Consider the following 12,336-nt stretch of genomic DNA (forward strand, 5'->3'; position numbering starts at 1 on the left):
GACCACCCCAGTAGGTTCAAAGCCGTGTAATAACAAACACACACTAATGCCTGTTTGAGCGTGACAAATGTGTAATGAAAGGTACACAGGAAAAGCACAACGCGGCTCCCAGATGGCCCCTACCACTGAACGGAATGAGCTTTCTCTGTGCTCAGGTCAACTCTGTAGGATGCTTCTTAGGGGCAGAATGATAATTATAAGTTCCTGCCTGGCTGAGCCAATCAAAGGCAGGCCTACACCTCTGACTGGCACTAAAAAGGGACAACGACCTTGGGAATGAAAGAAAAGCAAACCCTAAACTCCAGGTGACTCCACACAAGGTCAAAACATCTGGCTTCAGGTGCTTCAAGGAAAAATAGCTGCTCCAGTCCCACACCCCAATACGAAGACAAAATGAATGTCCCTTTAATGAAACATTGCGGTCACCTTTGCAAAGCACAGCCCGTGCGTTTGTAAAATGATTCCATGGATTCAGTTCACATAGAATTTACTAGAGATTTACTGAGTACGCTGTGTCAGGAGCTAGAGATACAGAAACAAATAGGACAAGGCCCCTGGCCTCACAGAGCTCGGACAAAACAGAAGAGACAGGCATAGGAGGGAGCCACACCAGCACCCCACTCCTCCCACACTCGCCCTGGGCTGCTACGCTAGTTGCCTCGTTTTTATTCTCTCCTTAATGCGATGAAGAGATGCACTGTTATCTGCAGACTGCAAAGAGAAAACTGTGGTTCAGAAAGCTTGTGTTACTTGTTCAAGTTTAAAAAACTAGCAAATGGCAGATCTGGGACTCAAACCTAGGTTTTTCAGACCCCAAAGACTTTGATCCTAACCACTAAGTTGCAAGGGCTCCACACTCAGACATACTTGTATTGCAACATCATCAGGAGAACAGCAGAGGTACACACTAGTCCACAAGGAGCCACCAAAACAGAAGAATTCATTCGGGCCTGTAAAAAGGCAGCAGATCTTTCACAGGGCTGATTTCTGAATCAGGTTTTGAAGCATACCTAGGAGTTCATCAGGCAGATAAAGGAGATTGTTGAACATTCAAGGCAGGAAGAACTCAGGAGCCTAGAGGTATAAGAGCCCAGCCCAGCAAGGATTTGTAAGGAATTCCGTACAGCAATTATATAATGTGATAGTCGGGACTGGGAAACAAGCTGGCTGCAAATGTAGGCAGGGAACAGGCTAAAGGGTCATACATATACATGTGCGCACGAACATTACATACGCACGGGGCTCTTATGTGATTTTCTCAGAGCAGGGACTAACTTGAGTTGTACTGGCCCCCTGATGTGAATGAAAACAAGCAGAATTCAGCTAAAGCCATCATTGACTTTCATGGGGCCACTCAGCTGCAAAAAGCCCAGGCTGCTGACACCGTGCTTGTATAAAACACCCACAATGTTTATTTGTCATCTCTCCCTGCTTAGAAATAACCAACCAGCCACCTAGCACGTAAATGTGGTGTGTTTTGCACCTGTCATTTTCTAGGGGGCCTACCTACAGTCAAAAAGGAAATGAAGCAAAGTCGAGAAAGAATCAAAACTAAATGTAAAATGTGAGTACCTATGATCTCTTGACGTGAAAAAGAAACTATCAGATTTGAACAAAAATATGACTATTTCCAAATGCAAGGAGGCAGAAAACTCAGACCTGGCTGACTTCGTCCCACCCAACCACACACAGGCCTGACAAGATGGAAAATGAGCCAGACCAAGAGTCGAGAGAACTCTGATGGAGACCCCGGCCTGCTGCCGAGTCACTGCATGACCTGAGGGCATCATTTAATGCTCCAAGCCTCAGTTTATCATCTGGAAGTAGGCACAATAATATACCGAAGGCCATGTATCTGATAAGAATTAAATCAGAACATACATATAAAGTACTTAAGCACAGTGGACAACAAACAATATTTATATGGCAACATGAAAATTTGTTTATGTAATCTAAAAATACTTGTGCCTAAAATACATTTTTAAAACACACAAAGAGTTTAGGCTTGAATACGGTGTGCCTATGCTTAAAAGCTTTCATATTTCTAATACCGCCAATAATAGCAGCTCTGGTTGGTGGAGTACTCATTATAATGCCTTGCATTGCCTCACTTAAACCTCACAACCACCCTGTGGAGTAGGCACTATTATCACCTCCATTTTACAGGCAAAGAAACCAAGGCACAGAAGTTAAATAATTTGCCCAAAGATAACACAGATAGAAGCTGAAGGAGTAAGATCTGAACCTAGACATTCTAGCAACTTAGAGCTTTTCCTGATGCATGTTTAGAATTAATTACTTCTAGGGTGTGATGGTTAATTTTATGTGTCAACTTGGAGGGTGTTTTTGGATGAGAATAACATTTAAACTGGTGAACTTTGAGCCAGCAGATTGCCTTCCATAATATGGGTGGGCCTCATCCAATCAGTCGAAGGTCTAGCTAGAACAAAATGACCATCCTCCCCAAGCAAGAGGGAATTCTCCAGGAGACAGCCTTCAGACTTCATCGCACCATTGGCCCTCTTGAGTTTCCAGCCTGCCAAGCTAAACTGCAGATTTGAGACTTACCAGCCTCCTAAATGTATGAGCCAATTCCTTATAAGAAATCTCCTTCTATATATTTATATACACACATCCTATTGGTTCTCCTTCTCTAGAAAACTCTAACTAGTACATAGGGCATTTTGATTTTACCCTCCACCCCCATTCCTTACCTTTTCAACTCAATTTCTTTAGCAGGTCTTTTCTAAGTGCTCCGCATGAACAAGGCACTGCACTAGACTTGATTACAAGGTTGAGAAGGTACTCTCTGTCCCGTCCTATTCCGCCCATGGTTTCCCATGCCTTGTTAGCCCACCCCTCTCCTTTCTGGATTACAAAATCCTTGAGCTCTGAGAACAGTCTTGTAGAACATCAAGTATAGAGCTGCGAATAGACAATAAATGCCCATCAGTGTTGGTAAAATGAAGAGTATTGATGCTTGCCATTGCTTTTTTCACCTATTACTGAGTACATGCAAGGCCCTGTGCCTGATGCTCAGCATTCATTTCTATCTCATTCTGTCCCAGTTTTAAGCAGCAGAAAGGGAGACACTGGGAGGTTCGGTTGCCCGCCTTGGGTCACACAGGTCTTCACACTCGGGTCTGTCTGAGTGCACAGCCAGCGGACTTCTCATCCCTGCCCCTGCTACAGTCCCCTCCCCTCCCCCTTCCAAACCTCAAATCACAGATGGGCCCGGGGCTGAATGAGCATCCCCAGAGCTCCAGGGCCTGCAGCTGAACTTCACAAACACACGACTTCACAGCTTCACCTTCACAACTTCACAGACGAAGTATAAAAATGAAGGCAATCGGATGTTATCTATAAACACCTCAAAGCTTCTTTCCCTTTCACTTAAAAATTCTCTAGTAATTGTTTTTACCACAGTTAATCATAAAAATGAATCACCTCAAATTTTTGAAAGAAATTCTCCTTCAAAATCTATCAACTTGATGCCACGAATCCATTTATTGTGAGACCATGTGATGCCTCCAAGTACTGCGTTTTATTTAAACGTGACATTTTTTCACTCTGTTTTGATTACACATCTGAAAACCGCTTCTATCAATCTTTTACTGCAGCCAAACATAACTGTTTTGCTCAGTGAAACATTAAATACAGACTCAGGGTCCTAGACTCAAATTCAAAAATAAAACAAAGTCGCATCTGGCGGACGTTCTTAGCGTCATATCCAGGGAGACCACAGATCTGAAAACTGCCGTGAACCCGTTTCCAAGATAAAAATCAGTCAATCCTACTCCTTTCGGACCTCAGATCATTTCAAAAGTCCAAAGACTTTATGCGAGTTGATTTTTCTTAGATTCAGTTTTAGAAATTGGTTACTATTGTGATTTTGAAAGGGGTATGACATCTTCAATGAAATTGCCAGACTCGGCTGGGGCATTGATTGTGATCCACAATTTTCCGCATCAGTTGCTTTTGGGTTGAGGGTGGGGGTTGGGACGCACACTATATATTTACATTCCCCATAATGCCTCATTCTCTTTCTAAACAGTGGCAGCAAAGAGGCACATCCAATATTGTATTACTTTCTTCTTTCATTCATGACGATGTCCCACATGGGCCCTGAGCGTTTGAAAAAAGAAGCATTTCCCAGGTTCTAAGGATGAAGGGAACTGATCTTGTCTAAGGATGAAGGGAACTGATAGGCCTTAAGTAGAAGTGGTGACTAGATTTTTAATTAAGCCTCAAGAAACACACACACATAGAAGTCCTCTCTGAGCAGACTATTTAAAATTGCAAGCTAACTCACTACTTATCCCCCTTCCCTACTTTATTTTCCTCCATCGCACTTATCACCATCTAGTACCAGATTTACACATTAATTTTATGTATCGTCTGTCTGCCTCCACTGAAACATAAGCTCCATTTTGAGAGCAAGGATTTTGGTTTCTCCACTGCTGTGTCCTTTGGACCTAGAACACTGTTCAGCACGTAGCAAATAGTCAATGAATATTGTTGAATAATATGGTCTCTTCAAACAGAGTAAAGCTCAACCATCTCGACACTTTATTTGGAGAAAAGACTTTGCCTTGAAAGTGGACACATCGCGTAAACTTGCTCATCTCAATTCCCTGCGGATGCAGCTAAAACGCCTACTTTAAAAGTAGGTACATGGGCCGGCCCGTGGCTTAGCGGTTGACTGCGCGCGCTCCGCTACTGGGGGCCCGAGTTTGGATCCCAAGCGTGCACCAACACACCACTTCTCCGGCCATGCTGAGGCCGCGTCCCACATACAGCAACTAGAAGGATGTGCAGCTATGACATACAACTATCTACTAGGGCTTTGGGGGAAAAATAAATAAATAAAAAATTATTAAAAAAAAAAAAAAGTAGGTACCAGAAAAAGTTATACAAAGAAACATATAGTAAGTCCTCAATAACCTTTAACTATTGTTTGATGTTTTTCTTGGTATTACACTAATTCCCACTGCTGGGAAGCTCTTGAGGACAAGGACCGGGTCGTGGTCATCCAGCACCCACCAGGGGCTCAATGAATGGCTTCTGATTCATTGGAAATCTGGACTACCAACCCAAGGGACTCTCTTCAAGTCAGCGGTGAGTAATTTCCCTAGCATATTCTAAGCATCACAATAAGCGCTTTTCAGAGAGAGAGAAGTCTTGGAAATATGATATGCTTTTCAAGCAATGCACTTTACAGGACTAAAGCTCAGCTGTGGTCAATGAGGGTCTTAGAGCCATGTGTCCACGCTTCTTGGGGGTACTGATGACTATCTTCCATAATACCATCAAATAGCTATCAAAGCAACTTATAATATTGTTTTGCAACTCTGACTGCCTCCAGCAGTAGACCATATGCATCTTAACAGAAGGACACCACTGTTGGGGAAGCAGCATGGGCTAGAGATAAGAGCTTGGCATCCAGCACCCAACTTCAGGGTTTGAATCTCAACTCGGCCATTTCCTAGCTGTATGAGCTTAAGAGAGTGACTTCATCTCTCTGTGCCTCAACTATACATTGGGAACAATAAAGACCCTACCTCACAAGGTCATTGTGTCGATTGAGGCAATCCTGTGAAGCACTTAGAACAGTGCCTGGCACATACCACGTGTTCAAAAAATGTTATATTTTCTCATCAATACCTCTTAGAACACAACAGGTGCCCCAACAATGCTTACTCAATGGAAATTGTGACATAAACACATCTGAATTTCCTTAGTTGTCCACTAAAAATGACAGGAAAGGGCCTTACACACAACTCAACCCCTATTCCTGCTCAGAGAAATGTTAAAAATAAATATATAAATAAAATAAATAAAAATACTAGTAACTCAAAAGGCTCTGCCCCTTTCTGGTTGTATGATTGGAGGCACAACCTTTAACTGCAGAGCCTCAACGTCTTCACCTGTAAAACTCACCTATCTCCCAGGGTTGCTCCGTGGCTTGATAAGGCAACCCCTGGGGTTTTGCAAACCCTACAGCACTATCGAATATTATGTTGGTATTACAAACAGAAAGGCTCCAGTCACTCGGCAAAGAGGAGGTTAAAAAAAAAAAAACAGCACATCAAACTACTCTATCTTCTTACATTTGTGCAAAATTAAAATGACTCTTTGCAGAATCCAAATTGGATAAGCCCATGTCAATACTACTAATACAAGCCATCGCTAATGACAAGATTGATAGCTTAGGAGGGCGAGCCATTTCGTGTTCACTGTGCATCATGTTTAATTCGCCAAAAGGAGTTTGTGTGTATAATTAATGCGCTTTTCTTCCTGGCTTCATTTGGAAACATGTAAAGGGTCTCTAGGGAATTCTGTATGTTAGAAACAATTAATAAAATAAAACCACTTAATTAAAGAGAATAATTGGAGCCTATTTTATACCAGAAAATGGAGGGATAAAAATCACTTTGGAAACACGTTGTGTAAAAATTGCTGCGTTTTACAAGAAAGAACAATCTGCAGACAGAACACATGTAAGTCATGATAGTGGACTGATTTCCCAGGCCCTTTGTTCTGGAATGATTTAAATCCAGCTGACTTGCCATGTACATGAAATGCAAGATTACTGACCCTACAATGACAAGTGTCATTCTTAGGTAGGAAGACTTCATTTATTCATTATCTCAATGCACATTTACAGCACCTGCTCTGTACCACTGTAGGGACCCATAGGTAAAAAGCCGCCCCTCTCCCAATGCCTTCCAGAAACTCTCTTTATAGTTAGAAGAGAGAAGTCCACACACAAGTAAAATGCAGAGGGATAAGCATTATGAGGGAAAAGAAAACACCACAGGGCAGTGAGGGAGAGCTCCCAACTCAGTCTAGGAAAAACAAACAATGCTTTCGGATGCCCTGAGTTTTCAGGAAAAAATGAGTGTTTATCAGCGTAGAAAGAGGAAAAGACAATTGCAGATAGAACATCATATACTAAGTCAGAGACACATGAATGTACACATTGCTTTGGTAAATTACATAGAACACAAGTATAGAGCATATGTTTCAGAGCAGAAAGAGACGAAGTTGGAAACCAGATGAGGAAAGAGCACGTACATGGAATCAGAAAAAACAGTTCAAATCACATAATTATGTAATTCCGTATGTACGTAATATCTCCAGGCTTCAGTTTTCTCTTGAATAAAAATGGAATTCTAGAAACACTCAGATGGTAGTACACTGTATTATGGTTCCCAACTATCTGTGTCCTTTCCAATGAGAGGTTTATTCATCCATGCCCTTTGCCATGTGACTGCCAGCACCTCAAGGCAGATGGAGAATATTCCCTGTCCCATTGTCAGGTTTGGCGACATGACTTGCTTTGGCCAATGGGATATGAGTGGACATAATGTACATCACAACGAAGCAGAAACCTTAAACATACTTATGTTGTTCAGTTCAGACTTTTGTATTCCTGCCCTTTGCCATGAGAACCACATGGCCTAGACGGGGCTGTTCCCAGAAAATGGATTCCTGGAATGAAAAGACTCTTGGAATAGAGCTGAACGGAGCTGCAGCCAACCTGCAAAACTACTAAAATTTGGGGGTGGATTGTTACTATAGCAAAAGATCACCAATACATAGATAAATGAATAGCCCCCAGGCTAAAAGGAAGTCAAACAGGTAATGATGCAACAATCAGAAAAGTGTCATAATAAATATATGCATGGGATAGTATTGAAGAACCAAGAACACTTGTACAGACACTTGTCCCACGTTAGGCATTTAATCAATGTTTGATTCCTTCACCTTGGATCTTTCAGGAAGAGGCAAAAGTCTCAGAGTTAAGCAATTATAATGAAGGTCATGCCAGAGCATGAACATATTCATTTGTTCCATATGAGATACCTGCCATCAGAATTAGCTGAACATATTCTCACCTGGTTCTCATACTCACCTTGGGCAAGTCCTTAAGCTCTTTGTACCTCAATTTTCTCATCTGTAAAATGGACAAACTAACTCTGTACCTACTTCAAACAGCAATTCTGATAATTATATTCATTAATCCAGGTGAAATCCTTAAAAGAGAGCCTAACACACAATATGTGCTCAATATGTGTAAACCATTGTTAGTATTTATTACTATTACTATTTAATAACTAATAACTGCTACAATTTACTAAGCGGGGATTACTCCTGTACCTTCTCAATGATATCATAAAAAATAAAATTTGGTGTTTTGTAGTTGTTTAACTTTAAACTGATCACCCACCCAAAATATATGCATGCATGCGCACACAAGCACACACACACACACACACACACCACACACAATCCTTTATCCTTTACTGTTAGAGGTTCTGTCACTATCTTTGAATAAGATCTTTGTGCACCATCTTTGAAATAAGCAAAGTTGTTTTCAATTCTTTTGAAAACTTTCAGTGAAAAGACACAGTGGTGAAATATTTAGACTAAATATAGTATAACTCATAGGTTACTATTTTTTATTTCTTAAGTAAATTCCTTACAATAAATTTCCATTGTAATTTCACAACTCCAAAATATTTGACTAGATAATTAAAAAGTAATCAATATAAGCCTTTGAAAGTTTACTCATTAGTAAGCAAAACGGATCTATTTGTCTTCAAATGGTTGCTTGCATTGGATTTTTGTCATAGTGACTTAACATCAAAGTCAGTAGTTCTTAAACTTTTGGGGATGACAGACTCCTTTGAGAGTGACAGAGACTTTGGAACCTCTCTTCAGACAAACGCATGTCAAGAATTCAGAATCCTAACCACACGTTCCTCTGCAGTTCCACAGCTGACAGATGATGGGATGACCAGGCAAGCAGTGGTGAAAGGTGCCTGTGGGAAGGGGGACACCTGTAACATACAATAGTTCCCAATTCAAAGTATGACGGACAGAGGCCCAAACAGATCTCCCCCAGAACAAGTTTCCAAATCTCCTATTTAATGAGGATCCAGTGGGCCAACTGTGCCTCAATTTTCTCACTGTAAAATGGGGAAAATAATAGTTCTTATTAGTAGTATTGTTGTGAAAACTAAATGAGGTACCCATGAACAGTGCCTGACACATCATAAGCTCTTAACAAATATTAGCTACCACTCTCATGTTAGGATGCAGGACACTGAGGCCAGAAAGAGGAGTAACACGCCCAAGGTCGCACAGCCTGGCAGTGGCAGAGTGGGATGAGATGTTGATGGGCTTCAACAGGAGAGCTTACAAGTGAGCCAAAGGCTGGATTAACAAACCAGGGCATCTAGAAATAAGAAGTGCTAAAATCAGCTGGTATTTGTTTGTGGCTCAGCTGTTCCACTGCACCAGCTGCTCCGAACTTTCAAACGTGTCTTAGCACAGCACAGAATCACCCCATCCTATATTCACTCTGTCAGCCTCAAATCTAATTTCAGTCCTAGGGAGTTTTTTTTTAAAGGGGGTCTAAAATTGAATATCCATTCCTATTTATAGTAAAGGGACATTTCCTAAGAAAGTGCCTTGTAAGGATTCAGATCCTCTTTCCTCAGCAGCTTTTCCCCCTGGCCATTTAGGGTCTATTTTGATTCCTTCCCTGATTGAAACATGCCTCAGAGGCTCTCACTGCTGAAGGAGTAGAAGCTTATTGACAGGTCCACAGCCACAGGGTGTGCCAAGGGCCAGCATTAATGGGACAGGGCCCAAGAGGAGTCAGCACTGCCCCAACTTTGGAGACGGAGAGAAAACCGTCTCAACAGCAAATGCCAAGCATATTTCTAGAATAGTCCTGAAGAGCTAGCCCAAACAAAATTTCCAAAATTATAATACCAATAGCATGGGAAGTTGCTTAAAATAAAAAGGCAAACTATCAGACATGCAGCCTAGTCACAGCAGTGAGCCAAACTAGGACAAGAGACTTGGGTTGATGGCCCCACACTGCCATTTCCTAGCTGGGAAACCTTGGGAATCATCCTGCTCTCTTAGGCCTCAGCTGTCTTATATGTAAAACAACTAGGCAGAGGCAAGATATCAGACTGAATGGTCTATAAACACTTTTTCAGCTTAAAAATCAAAGGGATAGAATAATATTTATAATAACAAATTTCATAATAGCAAAAAATTGGAAACGAGCCAACGCCTCCCATTACTAGATGAGATAAACAAATACAGGGATACTCTTAAAATGGAATCCTATATAGCAGTGAAAATTAACTATATCTACATGCATCAACATCAAGAAATCTTGAAAATATAATGAGAACCAAAGTCACAGGAATATTTTACAATATTATTCCATTTATATAAAGTTCAAAACCATGGAAAATAAAATTAAATAATAAATTGTTTAGGGATACCTATGGAAAGACATCAAGGAAAGGATTAACATGAAATTCCGGCTAGAAGTTAGCTGGGGAGGAGTGGGGGATACTATCAAGGAGGAGTCCTTAGGAAGCTTCCAGAGACTCATGGCATTCTATTTCATGACCTGAGGGTGAGCACCTGGGTTTTTATTTTATTAAAGTTCATTAAATTGTCCACATATGTAATCATAGATTCTTTTGTGCATATTTTGCATTTCACAATAAAAAACAGGTTATATTAGAAAAAGTAGAGCCTAAAGGGCCCCAATATTTTAATAAAAATGGACTATTATATTGAACCAAATACATGATATACCATTAAGCCCCACAACAGGTTGGCAACACAGGTAATGTTGTCTTCATTTTGCTGACGAGGAAACTGTGGTTTGAGCAATTCCGCAAAGTACAGGGGCCATGAGTCAGGTGAGGTCTCTTTGACTGCAAAGTCCGTGCACTTCCCATGGTACCAGGCTCTGGGGAAGCAGGGGCAAGTGAAATTACTTTCCCCCCATTACAGAGAAGGAAAGAGTCTCAGAAAGATGTCATGTCTTGCTCAAGGTTGCCCAAGAATTTATAATTAAAGGGGTAGGAGTTGATAATCTGACCCTATAGTCCAGGCTCCTTCCCGCATGCCTGGCTAAATCCTGTAAACTGTAGGCAAGGAGAAACTAGTACTTACGTGCTAGTTCCAAAAGAGGGGAAATATACTAAGGCTTTCCAGTTTATCCCCTTTTCATCTGGTTTGTGTGAGGTTGGGGACTTTATCTCCTGATATGTGCAGCAGTGGAAAGGTCTGCAGAAAGACAGGACTATGCTAACACGGTCGTCTGAATATAATTTTCATATCCAAATGTGTCCCGATCTTTGCAGGACCAATGTTCTCCAAGGACAGTATGTGCAAATATGTGCAAATATGTTCATGCCTTCCTTCTCCCAACCCAAAATAGCAAAATGGCATTACTTCATTTTCTGATATCCATGGATATTCTAATTTAAACAGTGCTATTGTCTTTCCTGTTTATGAGTTTGTTTCCCATCTCAGGAAATTTCAACCCACACATAAGCTACAAATGTGCTTCCTTCCATTTTTTCCCATTACTCTTAATTAGGTAGTAAAATACAATCCACCTACATGAACAAGATGGGTAAAAGAAAGTAATAGCTAAATGCATTTTTCATTTCACACATAACAATTTGTAAGCAGAGAGTCAGAAAGTCCCCTGAAGCTAACCACACAGTGCTTCCCCCAGTGATGGAGTGTTTGGGCGTTTACATCCATCACCGAACATCAGAGCTGAAAGGGACACCAGGAATCCATCCCATTATCTAGCACAGTGTTTGGCACATGGCAGTGGCTTATTAAATGTTTGAAAAGTAAATAATAATACCTCATAATTATAGTTGCTAATACATATAGAAAAACCTTATCACATGTCAGATACTGTTCTAAGCATTATCCCTACATAAATTAACCCATTCAATCTTTACAATAATCTCTACAGGCTGGTATTGTTGTTCTTCTCACCTTAAAGACAGAAAACTGAGGCTCAAAATGATTATGGAACTTGCCCAACATCACAAAGCTGGAGAGAGACAAAGCTGGGATCCAGGCTAGTGGCCACAGCGCCTGTGTTCTTAACCCCCACGTTATTCTGGACGTCTCTTAGAAGAGATGGGAAGAATGAAGCTGGGAATGTAAAATGACTATATAAAGGTGATACAAAATGGTACTCGAAATTAAGCAAGAGCTTTGGAGTCTGAAAGATAGTTTCTAATCAGAGCTAGGGGCCTTACTTGTTGGTAGACCTGAGCCAACCTACAGGGGTTGGGCCCCAGTGATTCGAAGATTGTAGGACTGGTGCCAGTCTTGTATTTGCTTGTTTCCATTTCCTCCTCTGTAAAAAGAAGCCAGTAACATCTACCTCAGCAGACTGCAGTGAGAATCAAACCAGTAAAACAGCAAACACTCCCCAAATAGCAGCTACCTACAGAAACCGTGTAAGTTCAAGTCTAACTC

Source organism: Diceros bicornis, chromosome 13 (genome assembly GCF_020826845.1).
Source record: "Diceros bicornis minor isolate mBicDic1 chromosome 13, mDicBic1.mat.cur, whole genome shotgun sequence".
Taxonomy (NCBI): Eukaryota; Metazoa; Chordata; class Mammalia; order Perissodactyla; family Rhinocerotidae; genus Diceros; species Diceros bicornis.